Source organism: Rutidosis leptorrhynchoides, chromosome 11, assembly GCF_046630445.1.
Source record: "Rutidosis leptorrhynchoides isolate AG116_Rl617_1_P2 chromosome 11, CSIRO_AGI_Rlap_v1, whole genome shotgun sequence".
NCBI lineage: Eukaryota > Viridiplantae > Streptophyta > Magnoliopsida > Asterales > Asteraceae > Rutidosis > Rutidosis leptorrhynchoides.
The window spans coordinates 38,598,516-38,621,274 of record NC_092343.1 but is presented as its reverse complement, the minus strand read 5'-3'; positions in this window follow the sequence as shown (position 1 = coordinate 38,621,274).

The following is a 22,759-nucleotide window of genomic DNA, read 5'->3' as shown; positions in this document are numbered from 1 at the left end:
GTAATGATATATATGTTTTGATGGCACCGAGTAACAAGTTATAACGTTTAAGGACGTATATCCAAACAAACCTAGATTGAAAACATCAAACATTCAAGTTAAATTGAACCAAATAATGATTTAATTACTATTGTATTTTAAATGTATATCGTTACAACACAACATAGCAAAAGATAATGCTATATCAAACGATAACGTTGTTGTAAACATACTTTAATGGAAACATTTTTTATGATCATTCGACGAGAGAAAAATATTTATTTTAATCTTCGGATATAACGACTTACGAGGTGATACAATTTATAACAATATATAAGTTAGAGAGTATTATTCCAAATTTTATTTTATAAATACAATCTATATAATATTTTTTTTTTTTTGAAAAGCATAAGATTTCCATTAATAGAAAGATGAAAATAGAATACATCATGCTGCATGTGAGGGCATGCAGATAAAAGGAGAAGAACTCCTATTCAACATCCTAAATTCCTAACTACATTGCATACTAACAGGAAAATACAATACCCCCTAAAACTGAACGAAATTGGACTGTACGACAAGCTTAAGGCTTAGCCGTGATCCTCGACGAAAGATGGGTTTACAAGCCATTGAATCCACTCAAACTTTAACTTCTTCGAGCGTCTCGAAATCCATTCGAACGATTTTATTTGGACTTCATTCAGCATCGTAGGCCCGCTACCCTTTTTCTTTTGAAAAAGCGCAAGGTTTCTGTTACGCCAAATGGAGTATCCCGTTACCCATGTTACAGCTTGCCAAAGAGATGATATGCTATTTGTTTGATCATTCGGCTTTGACCCTTTGAACAGTTGTTCCATATTTGAGAAAGAAAACCCGCCCATGTTCCACCACCTTAATACACGACGCCAAAGATCTTTTGCAACTGGACATTCTAGTAGGGCATGTTCCATGGTTTCTACATTGCCATCACAAACCGGGCAAAGAACGGAGTCTAAATCTATCCCGCGTTTATCGAGTTCAACTCTTACCGGAAGTCTATGAAGTCTCGCACGCCAAACGAATAACCCGATCTTTTGAGGTAACATTGGGTTTCTGATTGTTTCTAGTTGGGGTGAAGGAGATTGTAGAACTATTTCGTCGATCATCTTTGATAGGGCTGATGTAGAAAATAGACCATTACTTTGAAGTGCCCATCTCCATGAATCTTCCGCATTGCTTCCATATTTGAAACCTGCTATTTTCTCATGAAGCGAATCGAGCTCGTCCAAGGTTCTACCTGTTGGGGCTCTTGTCCACTCCCACGAAACATACCACGAGTTCCCAGATTGTATCAGTCGATCTTTAACCATAACTTCCTTGTTTGTTTCCAGGTTGTATAGCCTTTTGAACGACTCGCCAAGTACCTGTCCATCTAGCCAATTTTCTTGCCAAAACCAGGTGTTTTCTCCATTGTTTATTACTTTAGCAAAGGAACTTGTAAAAGGTATGTTCAACTTGTTTATGTCACTGCCATTTTCTCCGTGAATGCTTTAACAGGCATGCGTAGTTACGTTTAGTCATTTGCTTCTGTGAGCCCAGGAGATTCTTAAATGAGAACAGACCAAAAAAGATGAATTACAACTAGCCTTTATATGCCATTGGAACTAATGCCTGAAAAGGGTTTCAAGCGAAACAAGGCAGATTTGAAACCGGTTTCAAACTTCTATTATAAGCACTAGCCTTTGGGCCCAATTCATACATTCTCATCAACCTTAGCAATAAAAGATATGTAACCAGCAAAAAAATTTTTTTTTTTTTTTTTTTTGACAAACTATGCTCTCTAAGATCATCTTTAACTAGCAGTATCTGGTTATCCAAAAACAAAACTCACCTGAAAAATTTTAAACCTACCTTATAACAGCATTTGGAGTACACATATCATCCACTTGGCACAGGCCTCTATAAAAACATTGACACAATTCAGAGAATCAATAATCCCAACAACTCAACAATTTGCAAAAGTAAAAGGAGAAAAGGGGTAAGTGGATATAACCTACCTCTTAATCTCCCTGCAATCGACTACAATAATGTCTTCTCTTTTTGTTCAAAGTTTTACTAATTATATTGCTCAGTGATATTCAATATGGCCGAGAGCGGTTCCCACCGTGAGAATTCCTATCTGGACCACCATCTCTGTAGTTGTCTCTGCGTCCACCGCCATCACCACCACCACCGTAGCCACTACCTTGATAAGAATCAAGTTGGAATTTTATTACTGAATGAAAGAAAAACAAATAATAAAATAACTGATTTCCTACAGTTCAAGATTGTAGGCTCTCCAAGACTGAATGTCTGACTAATTCAATAATTCGATGCCCTAGACCGAATCTTCATCAAAAGTAACATCTCGCGAACGAATTACTTTTCTAGCTTCGTTGTCCCAACAACGATAGCCCATTTCATCCGACCCGTAGCCTATGAAAATACACTTCTTTGACTTAGCTTCAAGCTTGTCTTTATCCGCATCTTTGGTCTTCACATATGCATTACACCCAAAGATCCTAAGGTGACCATAACTCACCTTCTTGCCTTGCCATTCTTCCTCGGGAATTCGGAAACCCAACGGTGTTGAGGGTCCCCTATTTATCAAATAAGCCGCCGTGTTAACCGCATCCGCCCAAAACATTTTAGGCAAACCGGCATGTAGTCTCATACTCTTAGCCCTTTCATTTAACGTACGATTCATACATTCGGCGACCCCATTGTGTTGCGGTGTCTCCGGTACCGTTTTCAACATTCTAATACCGAGCTTTGCACAATGGTCTTTAAACTCAAGACTACCATATTCTCCTCCATTATCCGACTTTAAGCACTTAACCTTCAAGTTAGTCGCATTTTCTACCATAGCTTTCCACTTCACAAAAGTTTAGCTTTAAGAAAATAAACCCATACCTTTCGAGTGGAGTCGTCAATGAAGGTGACATAATAACGAGAACCTCCATGTGATTCTACATTGGTTGGACCAAACACATCCGTATGAACGAGCTCCAATTTCTCCAACTTAGGTGCATTCCCCGATTTCCCAAAAGTCACCTTCTTTTGCTTCCCATAAACACATGGTTCGCAAAACCCAAGTTCTACTTTCTTCAAATCCGGAATCCTCCCACTCGAAACAAGCATCTTCATACCCTTATCACTCATATGCCCGAGTCTTCGGTGCCATAGATTTGATTCGGACTCAACATTAACCGTAGCAACCACCGTGTCTTCATCAAACACTTCAACCATATAAAGTGTTCCCTTTTTATGTCCACGAGCCACAATACTACTACCCTTAACCACCTTCCATTGGCGGTTTTCAAAAGTAACGGCGTTACCTTCATCATCTAATTGACCAACCGAAATAAGTTTCCTTTTCAATTTAGGAATGTACCTTACGTTCTTCAAAGTCCAATTAGAACCAAGAGTAGTCTTCAAAACAACATATCCAATGCCCTCTATGAACGAAAGATAATAAATGCGAAAATGTAAGAACGACACAAGATATAACGTGGTTATATGCAATCGTTGTGATTGCTTTAGTCCACGGACCAACTAGAGATTGTTATATTACTGAATACTTGAGAGTGGTGTATTACAATGACTATGAATGAGCTCTATATATAGAGCAAACAAGAAACCAACCAAACTACAACTTGATCTTCAAGTGTGCTAGTAATCATGAAAGATAAACCAACTAGCCATGCTTTACACCCACTAATGACATGATCACAGCCACAATTAGTGGTGTAAAGCAACCCACTAAGCACCTAAAGTGAAAGGAGAATCAATCAAGATCGGATCCCATGTGTGCAAGTTGCCCACTTGCTGCCAGACATCGTGCGCGCCGTGCACACTTAAACGTGCGCGCCGTGCACACTCCCAAACTTCGAGCAAGCCTTCTGATCAAAACTTCTCTAGTGCGCGCAGGGAGCGCGCCGCGCACCATCACCCCGCACAATCAATTTGCTCTGTTTTTGATCTGTTTTTCTCTGTTTCACGCTTACCGAAATCTGCAAAATCCGTGCAAGTGTTGAAATAGTTTTTAGTGACACTTTTTCCAGTTTTGTTTAAATGTCTCCACACTCCAACAATCTCCCACTTGGAGACTTTGAACAAGCTCCATTCATATCAATGAATTTACCAAGAACATTAAACCACCTTCGATTACCGCCAAATACCATTTGGGACACGCACGCTCAACACATACTTCGGATGAGTAGACTTTCGATAAAAGGTCTTCAATACTACTTGTTAAACTTGTAACACCATTCACATCTCTAGTTGGGGTCTTCTCTCATCAATTCATGAGAAGACCAATTGAGGTAATGCAAAACCTCAATTTCTCCGTTGTAACCACCTTAGTAAATATATCGGCAGGATTCTTCGTACCAAGGATTTTCTCCAAGAATAAAGTGCCATCATTTATATGTTGTCGAATAAAATGATACCTTATCTTGATGTGTTTCGTTCGACTATGAAACACCGGATTCTTCAGAAGATGAATCGCACTTTGATTATCACAATACAAGACGCAATAGTCTTGTCTTTTACCCAACTCGCCTAAGAAGTTCTTCAACCATACTAGCTCTTTAGAAGCTTCCGCAATAGCCATGTATTCGGCTTTGGTGGTTGACAAAGCAACACTCTTTTGCAATCGAGATAACCAACTAATCGCCGTCTTCCCCATTGTGAAAACATAACCCGTAGTGCTTTTCCCCGAATCATCACATCCACCCAAATTAGCATCCGCATAACCTCTAAGTATGAGATTGTTTTTGGAGAAACACAATCCCATATTAGAAGTACCCTTCAAATAACGAAGCAACCATTTGACCGCTTCCCAATGCTCTTTTCCCGATTAGACATATAACGACTTACAACTCCCACTGCTTGAGCAATATCGGGTCTTGTACAAACCATGGCATACATAATACACATTGTATTACAACCGTATGCTCTATCGTCGTGAGAACAGGGTACTGGCTGAACAGTATGTGAAAGTAGCTAAGCTGTGCTACTTGAACAACATGGTAATCGATCCGTACGAATGAAGTAAATGATGACTGAAGATTTTTGAAATAGAACTAGGTCTTAGGGGGAGTTTGTTGGTGCATAATCCCGAGTTCTATTATGTAATAAGTTCTATTAGTTTTGTATTTCGTATTTCAGTCATGTATGAACATCGTCATTAATACTTTGTATTTGAATTACTTAGTATAATGTCGTGAAATGGTTAAGAGCAGTTGGTTGGCTGCTCAGACCATCGACCGATGGTAGGGACCATCGGTCGAGGGACTCTCACCATCGGCCGTAGGTCACAGACCACCGGCCGATGGTCACTGAAGATATATATATATATATATATATATATATATATATATATATATATATATATATATATATATATATATATATATATATATATATATACGGGTTTTGTGGTTCATTTCAAGGACACACACCACCAACCCTTTAGCCGTCGTATCATTCTGTGTTTATCGTCCCAGACCAATCCCCAACCGAATACATGGCTCTAGGCATCGATTATATCAACTATTTGTTGGTTAGATTGATCCCGATAGTTAATTAAGTATTCGACTCGCCCTAGTTATCGTTTCCGCAGTTAATCTAGGTTAATACGTTTGATCTAAGGTCCATAGTTCATCTACAGCTATCTGTTTTGTTGGTCACGATCACGAAGTATTTCGAACAAAGTTCTGTGCGAGTCTGTTCACAAATGGTGTGTTTTGCTATTTTTTTAATAAAGCGTGTTTTGGTTATTTGGTATAAAATTTTGAATAAAGTACATTTTGACCCATTTTCTTTTCTATAATTACATTTTGCTGTTCGGTGGTGCATCCTTAGATGACATTTTTCGTAATATTCTACAGATAACTTTGATAATCAAACCTAAAGTTATCAAGAAGCTTTACATATATAAACTTCACCCGTTATAGTTCTCAAGCTCATTTTTTATTTATTTATTTATTTTTTATGCAGAATTTTAGCTCAAAGTCTATAAAGTTCAGCTCTAACGAGCTTGCATTCAAGCTCGAGTAACCAGATTAAATTTCGATGCTCAAAAATGAGGATTTGGCACTTATAACACTAAGACATAAACTTTTTGTACAAAGAATGGATTTAATAACGTTTCAATGTAGGATCTCTAAACAGCGAAAATACCCGTCATATCATTAGGACTACCGTCTTGAATTCCAACTTGACTTCCCTTCCGCGAAGTCCGTTTTGTAGCAACTATATGAAAATCATCAACATCTAGTAATTCAACCTGGCCACCTTTAAAAACCAGGTGTATATAAGCATCCTTCAAATATGCTTTTAGATCAAGTTGTGGTTCTGTCGCCCTTTTCAATGTATCTTTGATCATTGCATCCTGTAATAAAGCTTAGAATGTTACCCTTGTACCCATAACCGGTAGGTTTGTATCTACATCTGGGTGTGGAATGACTGAAATGCTTTCGTCAGGTAACAGTTCAAAATGGGCAGTTCTTGGTTCGAGTCATGATAGGTTGGGTTGACTTACAAACACCATCATCTTTTTATTTTTATTTTTATTTTTGAAAAATCTTTCAGCATGGTTTCATCAGGTAAGTGGACAAAATGGGCAGTTCTTGGTTTGGGTCAAAACAGGTTGAGTTGACTTACAAACATTATCTCCTTTTTATCCTTTTTTTTTTTAATCTGACTTTCAGTTGCGAAAAACGAACACCATTTAGAAAAGAAGATTGATGCGATAGATTACAATACCGACGAAATTGGAAAGTTGGGCAAAGAAGTAAGAATATATCATCAGAACTTTTGCCATTTTCATGCACTAAATTTGATGTCAGGTTTATTCGTTACAAACCATAAGCCATTGTATGAAAGTGGAAAACTAATGCGAAACTTAATATTAATACCTTGGTATGAAATCCTCGTATGTAACCAACAAGTGCTACTTCCATTAACTGATCGCAGATTTGTTCGTTACTTCCATTGATAAAACAAGCTTGCTGAAATGAAAGTGAACATGTTTGCAAACATTTTATCTTAACTTTTACTTGAGAGCTAAGAGTTAGCAAGTTCTACTAACATTGTAATTACAATTTATATTTAAAAGATCACATAAATGTTATTCAACTATTTAAATGAAGAATGAGCACTTGATTGTTATGCTAGTCACTCTTAATTCATTTGATGTGGTTGTTTCCTTTCTAATTTGATTCGTGTGACCCATTAGCAATAGAAGAAACTAATAAATTGACTCATTTTTTCACATAAATATGTTAGTTGTGTCTATATAGTTAGTCTATGTTGGTAATTAATGTAGTCAGCAGAGTATATTGTAGTCTCGATGCGTAAGGAAGATCGATGTGATGTTTGGGCTGCCGATTCCGATACGTTGGTTGGATTGTTGCCGGATTTTTTCTCGGAATAGAAGTTTTCTCCATCCATGTTAGATTCTTCGTCCCAATCCGATGGGGTTGTATCATTTGAGTCAAAATCGATTTGGTTGTATGCATCTCTGTAACAAAGACATCAGTGACTTTTTGAATCTTGTCTAATTTTGACTTGACCTTTGATGAAATTGTGATTGTCAGTTTTGATGAGGGCCATGCCGGAGGACAAATCTTGATTACCTTTATCATTTATTGAGCAATTTTTTAAATCTAAAACATCACCCCAGCAACCAGCGACTGATGAAAATGTCTTTTCAGTCCAGGTTGTTATCGGAACACCGTTGATTTTTAGCCAAACTAATCAACCTGATGATATATATTCTTCAGGATCCCAGGCTCAGATGTTATCGAGCCATTGCCAAAGGGGATGTTTTTCGTCATCAAGCATATGCAGGGCAACATTTTTGTCTTCATAGATTAGCATTACCTCACGTCCTCCGAGGTATTTGATTGCAAATCCATCAAGTCCTTCAATGTTGCAGAGTTCACAGAAAAATTCGAGATATTCGATTTTTTTTACACCGCCGATTACAACGTGTCCCAATATGTCATATAGTGTATCATCGTGTTCAATATCAATTGTGAATACCTTTTCATCTTTATTAATTATTGTTATTCAGGTTGTTATTTTTTGGTTCGAATGGTACATGTTGTTTGGTGTTCTTGTAGATAACATCCGAATATCTTCGTTCATCTACAAACTTATTAGGCACATGACCAGGTTGTATATTGTTATTCCTAGTCGATGTGTTTTTCTTCGGTATATTTGTGTGAGGATTGTTGCGATCCCAAGCTTTATATACTCTAGGGAGTTGATTGCCCGCTTCAACCATATTGACTTTTCTTTCCATGGAATCGATTTGATGGTCTGGAATACCTGAAATCTAGCGAATCCAAACCTCTTCCCGCTTTTTAGTTTCTTTTTAGGGATGTAGACTTCTTTGATATCTCCATATTGTTTAAACAATTTCCATAGGTCGATTGAGTTCCAGTTGTCTAGAAAATTGAAGAACATGAAGGAGATGATGTTTGAGTTTTTGTTTGGAATGACGTTTGGGTTACCATATTTTTTGATTAACATGTTTGTGTTTTCACGGTTTTTGAATTGATGGTAGATGTGAGTTGATGAGGGATTGAATCTAATTGTTGCATGGAGTATGTATTGTTAGTATGTGTATGTGTTGAAGGTTGTGGGGGTTTTAGTTAAACGGGAGAAATAAGATTTGGTGTTTTTCTTTTTGCTTCTCTCCACCTTAATCCAAACACCATCTTCTTGGATTCGTTGTCCATAATTACCTGTTGTTTTCTGAAATCGATTGGATGGAGGTGTTGGGGTGAAAGGAGAAGTAGGTAAAGAGAACATGGTAGATGGTAGCAGAGGTTTATTTGTTGTCGGAATGTTCGCCAAAGTGTTGCGGACAGTGGCGATTTCATAATTATAATTCAGTGGAGTCCATAAATTTTTTCCAGTATTAGTTGTACTAAAATGCTATTTTAGTGATAATTTACTTTAAATCAAATTATAAATTCGAAAAATATATGGAGGCCGAGTAGTATAATCTAGTCGTATTCTATACAATTTAAAAGAAGAACTATTGATTTGAAAAAGATATGGAGTCATACATTTAAATTTAGTGGTGTCCTATACAATTTACGAGATATTTACTACTAAACTTTTTTAAACTAGCGGTGTCCCGTGACACCACGGGTCTCCACCTAAATTGGCCGGAGAATTTTATAGAGAGAGCATCACAAGGAAATTTAATATATTAAGACCATTTGTATAAACGTCGTCACTTGCTACGTGGCACTTAAGAAACGGGAGTATCGGCATGTTGGAATCAGGCGTTTCCCAAGCGTGTGTTGCAATCCAAAGAATGCAGCAACGCACGTTTCTTGTTTTTTTATTTTTTTAATTGATTTAAAAATATTATTTTTATCTCCTTTTAATACTTAACCCAAATATATTTTAACACATCATCACAATACTTCTACCAACACCAAAATGGAAACACCACCACTACTTCACCCAAAAAAGAAACATGTCCTACTTATCAAAAAAGTGCAAAAAACAATAAACACAACCAGAAAACGCCACCCACTGATACAAATGGTATAATAGTAGATAAATAAATACAGGTACTTGTTTTCAAACTAAATTTATGTAAGAATGTTGTTGCAAAGAATTATTTTGTTATATATCTTAAAAATCTTGTTTACGATTGGTTAAATAAATTATTAAATGAAAAATAGAAACGAAAAGGATAGAAAGTTTTTAATTTAAAAAAAAAAGGGGAAAAAAAACATTAAACGACAGTAGTTATATACTCCGTAATACGTATCGTTGGGGAAATATAGTGCCCAAATATGTTCTGTTGTTATAATAATAATAATAATATAGATATGGATAGTCAATTTTGGTGTATACATATAGTCAATTTTGGTACACAAAGTATGTATTTTTATATTGAGATTTTAGGCTATAAATACTCATGAATGCAAGCATTAAACTTGCATCATTTCTCACACTTACAAAGTGTTTCTTTCTTTCTCTCCATTATCATCTTTGTTCTTACACTTCATTATTAGTATTCTAAATCAAGAATCAAATCACTAAAGGTAGTTATAAGCCTACTGAATTATAACATCAAGAATCAAACCACTAAAGGTAGTTATAAGCCTACTGAATTATAACATCAAGAATCAAACCACTAAAGGTAGTTATAAGCCTACTGAATTATAACACGTTATCAGCACGATAATCTTAATACTAAATATGGTTGGCTCTGCCACCAAAATGATATATGGTCGGTTATACCACCAAAATGATATATGGTCGGTTATACCACCAAAATGATATATGGTCGGTTATACCACCAGAATGATATAGGTCGGTTATACCACCTGAAAAAATATATGGTCGACACTGTCGCCAAATTTTTCATTTATGTTTACTAATATTTATATTTTTGTTATATAACATTTATTTATGATTGCTTACACATGGTCGACACTGTCACCTACTTATCATTTATGTTATATTAAATTTATGTTTAATGTTTATATACTTATGAATATAAATTGACTCTAATTTATCATGATGTTTGTTTTAATTTTTGATAATAGAAAATGTCGAATCTGGAAAAGCTTAAATTTACTCCTTTAGAATCAACTGGAAACAACTACATGCCATGGGTTATAAAAGTAAAAATGCATCTTAAATCAATGGGCATTCTTGAAACCATAAATGAAAACAACACTTGTTCTGAAAAAGAACAAGCTACGGCATGTTGCTTTATTCATCAACATATTGATGAATGCTTACAAAATAATTATGTGACTGTAGAAGATCCCCATGTTTTATGGGAAGGTCTCAAAAGCAGATTCAATAATCAAAGAGAAATTTTACTTCCAGCTGCAATGGAACAATGGAGAACATTAAGGTTCCAAGACTTTAAGAAAGTAAATGAATACAGCTCAGCTCTGTATAATACATGTTCACAACTTAAATTCTGTGGACATGAAATTAGTGATGCAGACATGATGGAGAAAACTTTCTCCACAATGAATGCTGCAAACATCACAGTGCAAAGAAATTTGAGAATGCTAAAGTTCAAAACATATCCTGAACTTAATTCATATCTCTTAGTTGCAGAGCAAAATGATGAGCTATTAATGAAAAATCAGCAATCCCGTCCTACTGGTACACTTGCAATCCCTGAAGCAAATACTGCAAATAATTATAAACAGGGACAAGGACGCGGGCAAGGTCGTGGTTATAATAACCATCACCATCATCATGCCAAAAGCCATAACTATGGTAGAAACCATCCTTATGGTAATGGTAATGGGCGTGGACGTGGTCGTGGTCGTGGCCGTGGTGGTCAAAGAAATAGTAATCCACGAAAATATAAATATCAACCACAAAACAAGCCCATTAAACAAGATGTTGAAGAAAATTCTTCTAAAAATTCTGAAGAATCTTGCTACAGATGTGGTAGAATGGGCCACTGGGCTAATACTTGCCGAACATCTAAACATCTTGTTAAGATGTATCAGGATTCGCTGAAAGGTAAAGAAAAGGAAGTAAATTTTGTGGATAATATTGATCCAACAGTCACTGAGAAACCATCTGATTTATATGAAGATTTCTTGAATGTTTAAGTTGTGTGTCTTTTGAAAAATAAACGATTTAATATCGTCTGTCTTTGTCATTATGTTTGCTAAATGTTTCAGTACTATCTATTTGCGTTTAAAATATTGTGTAATATTAATGTACTCACTATTTATTTCTTATATATGAAGTTCAATATGAATTTTGCTGGAATACAACATCAATCAAGTGGTGGAGATCTCTGTATAGCAGACAGTGGAACTACACACACTATACTTAAATCCGAGAAATATTTTATTGATCTAAAACCAACGGAAGGAACTATACATACAATATCAGGACCTGCTAACTTGATAAAAGGGATAGGAAAGGCAAATTTCATACTACCAAATGGTACAAAATTTTTAATAAATGATGCCTTATTTTCTCCCAAATCAAGCAGAAATTTATTGAGTTTCTCCGACATATACCTTAACGGGTATGATTATCAGTCAGTGACAACAGAAAATGAGAAATATTTAAGTATCACTGACAAGAGTCATGTGGTTGAAAAACTGCCAAGACTTAGTTCTGGATTACATTATACACATATAAATGTACCAGAAATACATATGGTAGTTAACGAAAAATATATTGATCCTGGTGTATTCAGTTTATGGCATAACAGATTAGGCCATCCAGGATCAACAATGATGAAAAGGATTATTGAATGTACTCATGGACATCCACTAAAGGATAGAAAAATCCATCATGATACAATGGTTCCATGTACATCTTGCTCTCTTGGAAAATTGATAACTAGACCCTCACCACTTAAGGTTGAGAAAGAATCACCAATGTTTCTTGAAAGAATTCAAGGTGATATATGTGGACCAATTCATCCACCATGTGGACCATTTAGATATTTCATGGTTCTAATAGACGCATCTAGCAGATGGTCTCATGTTTGTCTGTTATCAAGCCGTAATGTGGCATTTGCAAAATTTCTTGCCCAAATTATTAAATTGAGAGCTCATTTTCCTGATTACACCATTAAAAGGGTGAGACTTGATAATGCTGGTGAATTTACATCTCAAGCATTTAATGACTATTGCATGTCTATAGGAATTGTTGTTGAACATTCTGTTGCTCATGTGCATACACAAAATGGTTTAGCCGAGTCATTGATTAAACGTTTACAGTTAATCGCTAGACCATTGATAATGAGAACAAAACTCCCTGTATCTATATGGGGTCATGCAATTTTACATGCTGCTGCATTGATTCGCATCAGACCAAGTGCAAGTCATAAATATTCCCCCCTACAACTTGCTTTTGGTCAAGAGCCAAATATTTCCCATCTTAGAACATTTGGTTGTGCAGTGTATGTTCCAATTGCGACACCACAACGTACAAAAATGGGTCCTCAAAGGAGGTTGGGAATATATGTTGGATATGAAACATCTTCAATATTAAGGTATATTGAACCTATGACACGTGACGTTTTTACAGCACGTTTTGCTGATTGTCATTTTAATGAAACATTGTTCCCTAGATTAGAGGGAGAAATGAAAAATAAAGAAAATGATGTTTCATGGTGTGAACCTCAATTAAAGTATCTTGATCCTCGCACAAAAGAATGCGAGACAGAAGTTCAAAAGATAATGCATATACAAGAACTTGCAAATCAATTGCATGATGCATTTACAGATACAAAAACGGTGACAAAATCATATATACCAGCAGTAAATACTCCAGCTCGAATTGAAATTCCAAAAGCTGGCAATAACGTCACTCATGAATCTTTGCCACGTCAGAAACGTGGAAGACCAATCGGTTCAAAGGATAAAAATCCTCGAAAAAGAAAATCAGCTGATAATGAAGTAAAAGAAAGTGTTCAAGAAGAACCACAAATCAGTACTCCTACTGCAGAGGAGATTGATGATGTCAATACAGAAATTGCAATCAATTATGCATATTCAAAAATATTATGGAACCGAAATGAAATGAAAAATCTTGATGAGAAATTTTCATTTAATGTTGCATATGACATCATGAATAATGATGATGATCCAGAACCAACATCTATGGTTGAATGTCAAAATAGACATGATTGGGCTCAATGGAAAGAAGCAATACGAGCTGAATTAGAATCACTCAATAAAAGAAAAGTTTTCGGATCCATCATTCTCACTCCTAAAGATGTGAAACCTGTAGGATACAGATGGATTTTTGTCCGAAAAATAAATGAGAAAAATGAAGTTACAAGGTATAAAGCTAGACTTGTAGCTCAAGGTTTTTCTCAAAGACCGGGAATTGATTATGAAGAAACTTATTCTCCTGTTATGGATGCAATTACTTTTAGGTACTTAATCAGTCTGGCAGTTTCTAAAAATTTAGAAATGCATCTCATGGATGTTGTGACTGCTTATCTATATGGATCACTTGATAGTGATATATATGAAGATACCTGAAGGATTTAAGGTACCAGAAGCATCAAATGCAAAACCCAAAGAAATGTATTCGATTAAATTACAAAGATCTTTATATGGGTTAAAACAATCGGGACGTATGTGGTATAACCGATTAAGTGATTACTTGATAAGCAAAGGGTATACAAATAATCTTACTTGCCCTTGTGTTTTCATTAAGAAAACAACATCCGGATATGTGATCATAGCTGTTTATGTTGATGATCTTAACATCATAGGTACAAATAAAGAGATCCATGAAGCCATTCAACTTCTAAAGAAAGAATTTGAAATGAAAGATCTCGGAAAAACCAAGTATTGCCTTGGTTTACAAATTGAGCATATGCCTAATGGTTTACTTGTACATCAAACAACATATACTGAAAAGATTTTGAAACGTTTCAATATGGACAAGGCAAAACCATTAAGTACTCCTATGGTTGTTAGATCACTCAATGTTGAAGCTGATCCATTTCGTCCATGTGAAGATCAAGAAGACATTCTTGGACCAGAAGTACCATATCTTAGTGCAATTGGAGCTCTTATGTATCTTACAAATTGTACAAGACCTGACATTTCTTTTGCAGTTAATTTGTTGGCAAGGTTCAGCTCTGCTCCTACCAAAAGACACTGGAATGGGATCAAACACATATTTCGATACCTTCGAGGAACTACTGATTTAGGATTATTTTATTCTAACGAATCAAAACAAGATTTGGTTGGTTATGCAGATGCAGGTTATTTATCTGATCCACATAAAGCTAAATCTCAAACTGGATATGTATTCCTAAATGGAGGTACTGCAATATCATGGCGTTCTCAAAAACAAACACTTGTTGCTACATCGTCAAATCATGCCGAAGTGATTGCATTACATGAAGCTACTCGAGAATGTTTTTGGTTGAGATCAATGACACAACTCATTACTGATTCTTGTGGACTAGAACGCAATAAAAGTCCAACAACTATCTTTGAAGATAATGCAGCTTGCATAGCACAGATGAAAGAAGGGTATATCAAAAGTGACCGAACAAAACACATACCACCTAGATTCTTCTCATACACTCAAAATCTCATTAAGGACAACCAGATTGAAATGAGATATGTGCAATCTAGCAAAAACTCTGCTGATCTTTTCACGAAAGCACTTCCAACTGCTATTTTCAGAACACACGTTCATAACATTGGCATGAGACATGTTCAAAAGATGTAACAGCTGAAGCGATGTCTACTTGAGGGGGAGTCAACTCCATGCTGCACTCTTTTTCCCTTAGCTAAAGTTTTTTTCCCACTGGGTTTTCTTTAGCAAGGTTTTTAACGAGGCAGTAATTTATAGTTGATCTTCAACAAAATAAAATTGCTATCCAAGGGGGAGTGTTATAATAATAATAATAATATAGATATGGATAGTCAATTTTGGTGTATACATATAGTCAATTTTGGTACACAAAGTATGTATTTTTATATTGAGATTTTAGGCTATAAATACTCATGAATGCAAGCATTAAACTTGCACCATTTCTCACACTTACAAAGTGTTTCTTTCTTTCTCTCCATTATCATCTTTGTTCTTACACTTCATTATTAGTATTCTAAATCAAGAATCAAATCACTAAAGGTAGTTATAAGCCTACTGAATTATAACATCAAGAATCAAACCACTAAAGGTAGTTATAAGCCTACTGAATTATAACATCAAGAATCAAACCACTAAAGGTAGTTATAAGCCTACTGAATTATAACATCTGTAACAATGTAATAATAAAATATAATGAAGGGTAAATTGGTAATTTGAATCTGTTAGAATCCTTTTGGATATACCACTACCACCACTATCATGGTGCAGGCCTAGGTTCATGGTAGCTGTATATAACAGAATCCAACCAGTAAAAAACATACACATTTCACCGTAAAATAAAGTAAAACTCTCCAAAACAAGTAAAAAAGGAAAATGGCGATTATGAAGATGATCCAACGGTCATTTAACACTTTGAAAGGCATTTCATATAAGCAACTTTGTTTTATTTATATTTCAATTTTTTTTTTTTTTTTTTTTTTAGTTTCAAACATCAATGTGCTGTAGGTTGCTCGTTTTTCATTTTTAGCAAGAAATCCATGTTTTTAGTTTCAAAAGGCAGTGATAATATGTAAATATTTCTTTTATTCTTTTTCTTTTTTAATTTTTTTTTCTCCCGGTTCATATATATGATGAATATACGACGAATGATGATGATGATGATTGTTGTTGTTGGAGATTTATCATTTTAGCAAAAGAACTGTTTTTTTTTCTTCCATAAAGTAGTGAGGTATATGTTTTTTTTTTTCTGCGAAAAAACGAATACTCATATAGAAACGAGAATGATTTCTAAAGAAAAACGCTCTCAACAAGGAATACAAAAAGATGGAGAAACAAAAAAGCTCGCACCTATAAAGCAACTATCCAATCGAAACTATCTATAAACAAACCTCTTAACGACCCGAAAAACCATAAAGACAAACTAACAAAACAAAACGAATATAACACGAAAAGAGGAATCACGACATAACAAACTAATTTTTCTTAGGAAATACATTTTTATGTTGGTGAGTATAGAATATTTTTCAAAAACATATTTTTCTTTCAACTTTTCAAAATCACGTACATTTTATCGTTGGTCATTATTTTTTTTAATTGATGTATAGCTTCTTTTTTTGGCTAAAAAAACGAAAACTATTACGAAACGACAATCCGAAAAAGAGGATCGCCGAAGACAAAGATACAAGAAAGGGACGCAGCTTAAGGAAAAGTTAGACAAAAGAAAACCAAACTAATAAAAGAACCTAAACAAACTAAGCCGAGCCAAACCCTTTAACATGGCAAAAAAAAAAATAAAAAAAAAATAAAATAAAATAAAATAAAAAGGTATACACCCAACCTACTAAAATGAGGTAAACAGAACAAGAACAAATCATAAACCGCCAATTTATCTAAAACAAAATTAAAAGCAACCAACACCAAATGCCTAAGCACCGACCGAACCAACTTCCCATCCATTTTTTCTATATACTAACCATTTTTCTAATTCAATTGGAGAATGATAAGAACACACATTATGAGGCCCGTATGGATTTGACACGGCATTTCCCATCAAACGTATCTTTTTATATGTATTTTTTCGATTAAAAACGTAATAATATATAACAGATCCATAGATCAACAAGTACGAATATAATAAACATTAATCCAAACCTAGGCTACCACGTACTAGTTCATCAAGTCAAAACCCCGTGTTAAAGCCATTATAATATTACCTTCTTTCTATTGACAAAACAAAAGGGCCTATTCTCATTGGTCTAACAGTGGGACCCACAACTACTCACAATCTGCTGGAAAGAAACGTGATAAAAAATAAGGTATCGTAAAACATGCTTTGACTAACCATACTTTGAGGTAGCGTATAAACTTCCACCAATAGCTCCCAATAGTTCTGACGCGTCTTCAACCCATGTCTTCAACCCATCCTCTTCAACCTATCCCCTTATGTTCTCCAGTTTTTTTTAGGGCACCAAAATAATCATCCTTCTGCATCTGATTTCTTCCTTCTTTTTTCTTTTTTTATTTCCTAAGGTAATTTAATGGTAGAATTTTTGGGTTTATGCCTCATATTGTTTGTTTTTTATGCGTAATATTTGTTACTTTAATGTTGTTTTCATCGATTGCGATTCATCCTTCTCCCAAGTACGTTCCTTTTTTATTTTCGATTTATTTACGTTATTTCTTTTACATTGTTGGTTGTGGTGTTGTCTTCGATAGTATGTGCTGTCTTTTCTTAGTCGGTTGTTTCGTATGTATAATGCTCTATTTTTTTTTTGTCTTATTGATTATCAACGCTTGAGGGTATGTTTTATCTTTTACCGACCCTTTCAAATTCTTATGTCTTCGTTAGATTTACTTGCTGCACTGTCTTCTTTGTGTCTTAATTTATAGACTTAATTACATGTTTTAGTTATACAAGAACTAGAATAATGTACTGTTATGAAATTAAATATAATAACATTTATGTTATCTTGTTCATTAAAAGTTTATATGCTTCATAATATGTTAATAAATTTCAATGTAATATCTCCAGGTAATAATGGATTCATGATTCTTTACCAATGTTTGGTGTAGCAAGAGAACCCTGCTTGGTTATTAGGTACTATGTTTTCTTGAGGCATCACAGATTGAGTTTAATAGATATTAGCAAAGTGGATAATCAGTTTAGCAAATGAAGGCAACATTGTATTGTATAAAAAACAATAAGAAGTGTGAAAAAAAACACCTGAATCACCAAAATACCCCGAAAGTTAAGGGTATTTAGACCATCTTTAACTCTGATGGGCGTGTTAGTAAACTGGTAAATAATGGGGTGGAGTGTTGAGTGGCGCGTTGGGTGATGTGTTAAAATTTGATTGAAGTTGTGTGAAAAAGAGGATAAAAAATAATTAAAAAAGAAAAATGAACCAAACAAAAAACAAAAAATACTTACAAGCCTCCGTGCTCCATACACGCACGTCAGAAGCACATGGGTGAGCACGCCACGGTTATGAGGCGTGTTGGGTAATTTGAGGCATGTTGGGAGGGAGCACGCTCCCGTTAGAAAAGGTCTTATATGTATGCCACGGTGAACACTGATGACCCATAGATTTATATTATATGTATATATAAAATATATAATGATTGTTCATCAATATAAAAATAAGTTAAGGTATTGTAAAAGTGAATTAACTTTTTTGTTTGTGAATGACCTTGGGTATTTTCATCAAGTAGATGATTTAAGTCTCTTATATATTAATTACCAATATAACTAATAGACAAAATTTGTCTTATTTTTTATGAATAGTACTATTTAATTTTTCATTTTTTACAAACTAACCTCCTAACTTTCATTAAAATATAAATTGAACCCCCTACTTTATACCTATATTATAAATTACTAGTATTATTTATCCCATCACTAGCACCAAAAACACCCACCACGCTTTACCGGATATAACTAATAGACAAGATTTGTCTTATTTGTTATGAATAGTACTATTCAATTTTTTAATTTTTATAAACCAACCTCCTAACTTTCATTAAAATACAAATCGAACCCCCTACTTTATACCTATATTATAAATTATTATTTATCACATCACTAACACCAAAAACACCCACCACGCTTTACCGGCTTCTACACTGCGCTCAAACAGTAGGACCCACATAGGCCACTACTGTGCTACATTTTTTTTTGTCTCCAACGATAAAAGAAGCAACTTTCTTAAAAGGAACAACCCTTCAATGCTACCAAAAGATGTCGGAAAATATTTTTTTTACAAAATAGATCAACTAACTTTAACGCTAAAAGAAGCAACTTTCACAAAAGGAACAACCCTTCAATGTCAGATGTCGAAAAAAAATTCTTTTTTACAAAATAGATCCACAAAAGGAAAGAATTTTTTTTAACTCACATTCAAAACGGAGCCCCCGGCGCGAAGCGAGGGCTCCACAACTAGTTTAATTTATTTATTATTATATATATTATGTATTGTTAATGGTTTTAAACTTTAGGGTGTATTTATTTACCTCTTATTTGAATAGTTCAGTGCTGAATGTTGAACTATTTAACATTCATCGCGTTTTTTTTTGACATATGATGCTTAATGGTTCGACATTCAGTGTTGAACCATTTAAAGTTGAAACACATTCTTAACCATTAAGTACATAAATTTTTCTCTAATATTCTTCTCAAATCATATCCAGAACACTTAACAAACAAGTATATTGAATTTTTTATTTTTCTAACACGTTAATAAGGTAGTTTTACTCAGTTCATATCCTTTATTCAAAATGATTATCAAACAAAATTATTTTTAATCAAAACAAGTTTATTCAGAGACTTTGAATCATTTAGATTACGAATCATACAACATTAAATTTTTTAGTTTTATCAAACGCATCATGTGACATACATATATAAATTGTTAGTGCTTAACTACTTACCCGTTTTAAATGATATTTAAAATCAAATATCATATTTTTTGTAAGAAGAAATATGAAGTAAGAATGTGAAGAAATGAAAGTTACCATTTTAAATTTGATGACTTTATATACCATTAAAAAAATAAAAGAAATTACGAGTACAAAAGAAAGAAATGTGGAAAGCTTTGAATGATCACATACTATAGCTGCGTATTTTTATTAAGAAATTGAATTAAAACTAATTCTCTTGTTTATTTATATGAATTTAAGTATATACGAATCGGAGATATACAAGTTACATCAAACCTATACATTTTTATGTTGGTGAGTATTAAGCATCTTTCAAAAACATATATTTCTTTCAACTTCTCAAAATCATGTATCTTTCATCGTTGGTCATTATTCTTTTAATCGGTGCATAATCTTTTTTTCATTTTTTTATTTTTTATTTTTTGCTAAAAAGACGAATACTCTTATCGGACTATACTCCGAAAAGAAGATGGCCGAAGACAAAGACACAAGAGAGGGCCCTACTTAAGGAATGACTCAACAAAAGAAAATCAAACTAACAAACAATCTAAGCAAACTAAAGTCGAGCCAAACCCTTTAACAAGCAAAAATATAAATAAATAAAAATAAAACACCCGCACCAAATAGAATGAGATAAACAGGACATGAACAAACCATAATCCACCAAATTATCTAAAACAAAATCAAAAGCAACCAAAACCAAATGCCTAAGCACCCGGACGAACCAACTTTCCATCCATTTTATCTATACGAACCATTTTTTCGATCCGATTGAAGAATGAATAAGAACACACATTAGGAGGCACATTTGGATTTAACACAACATTTTCACAGCTAATATAATTTCTTATGTATTTTTTTGATTAAAAATGTAATAACATATAACATATCTATAGATAAACAAGCACAAATGTAATAAACAATGATCCAAATCTAGGCTACCACTAACCAGTCCATCAAGTCAAGATCACGTGTCAAAGCCCTTGTAATATTAACATTCATTAATTAGGACCAAAGTGCTAAGCCAAATAATATATATTTCGTGCCAAATATGATATTAACGGGTAAAATTTTTGAAACTTTTAAAAGTTTTTTTTTTTAATTAACTTTACGGTTCTAACCAAACAATAATAGTGGACAATCATTTCGAGGTAACAAAAAAATAATACCCGACAATTATGTTATAACTTTTTAAATGATAAAAAAAAAAAAAAACACTTCAAGATTGGAACTTGGAAAAAACATCAAAATCTATTTTAGCCAAACAAAATTCACCAATCACGTAGATTGCAAAAAAGAAAATGAAAAAAAGATGAACATATAAGTCTATGTTGTCGCAAAGAATGATTTAGCTATATACCTTAAAAAATCTCGTTCCACGCCCAAAGGTTGGTTAAAGAAATTATTAAATGAAAAATAGTAAGGGTATACATGGTACGGGAAAAACGAAGGCCGTATCAGACCAAACCGATCCCGAGCTGAACGAGATTTTCTGTCTGGTCCTTAGTCCGCAGGTTTACGATTTTTCGAACTTCCGTTCGGGCCGAACCGAAACAAACCCGAAAAAGACACTAAAATAACCAAATCGTACCGTATCGAACCAAACCGATAATATATGGTCTAGCCTTCAGTCCGGTTTTCTTCTACAATTTGGGGCTCAGTACAAAACCGAAGTAAAAAATGGAAAAGAAAAAGTTAGAAAGGTTTTAACTAACATAAGAAAGTAAAAAAAAAAAAAAAAAATATCGATTACAAAAAGGAAAAAAAGAAAAAAAGAAAAAAGAAAATGTAAACGAATTTTGTAACCATGTAATGTAATGTAATAATAGATCAAATATGAGGGTAAATTAGTAAATTAGTTACTAGCAGTTAGAATCTTTTTATTTATGCAGCTCACCACCACCATATCATGGGTGCAGAGTAGTAGTAGCTCTGTATTCTCAACAGAAATTTCATTCATCTTCTCAAACAAAAACACCTTTTTCACATTTCGCCGAAATCAAAGTTTTTCCTTGCAAAAACGACAACAAAAATGGCTATATGGACGAGGTTGCTTCAGGGTGGCATTTCCGGCCGTAAGCTACCATTAATCTACGTTTAACCTTTTATTCTATTTTTTATTTCCGTACAACGCTTTGACTACTGCAATGATTATTATTGATTTAAGAAAAAACTCAGTTTCTTTGTTTCAAAAAGGTTTTAGTTGCTATTAAGTTGTGATATCGAAGTTGATTTATATGTAAACATTGTGTGTTGTTTAACTTTAATTTTTAATTTTATTGTCCGTACACCACCATTAGAAACTAAGTAATTTGATGGTGATTTTTCCGTTCAGTTTTGACATCAAAAAGCATTGATGATGTTTTTGTTGTTATTTCTTTTTTCTTTTATAATATTTATTTATATTTATTTATTTATTATTTGTACATGTTCGATCAGTTCTTCATTGGAGATACTATTCGCTAAATTTTGTGTTGTAGTTGTTGAAAATGAAAGAAGAATACGTAAGTTTTGTTGTTCTGTTTGGGTTAATGTTCTATAATAATGGTATTGCTGTAAGTTTTGAAATTATTTATTAATAATGATATGAATATGATGAATGATGATTGTTGTTTTGTAGTTCAACTTAATTAGATTAGATATATAAATAAAGCTTAGTTAATTAAGATGATGATTGTTGTTTTGGCTGAAAGTACAGTATCTGTTGAAAAATTTGGTACGG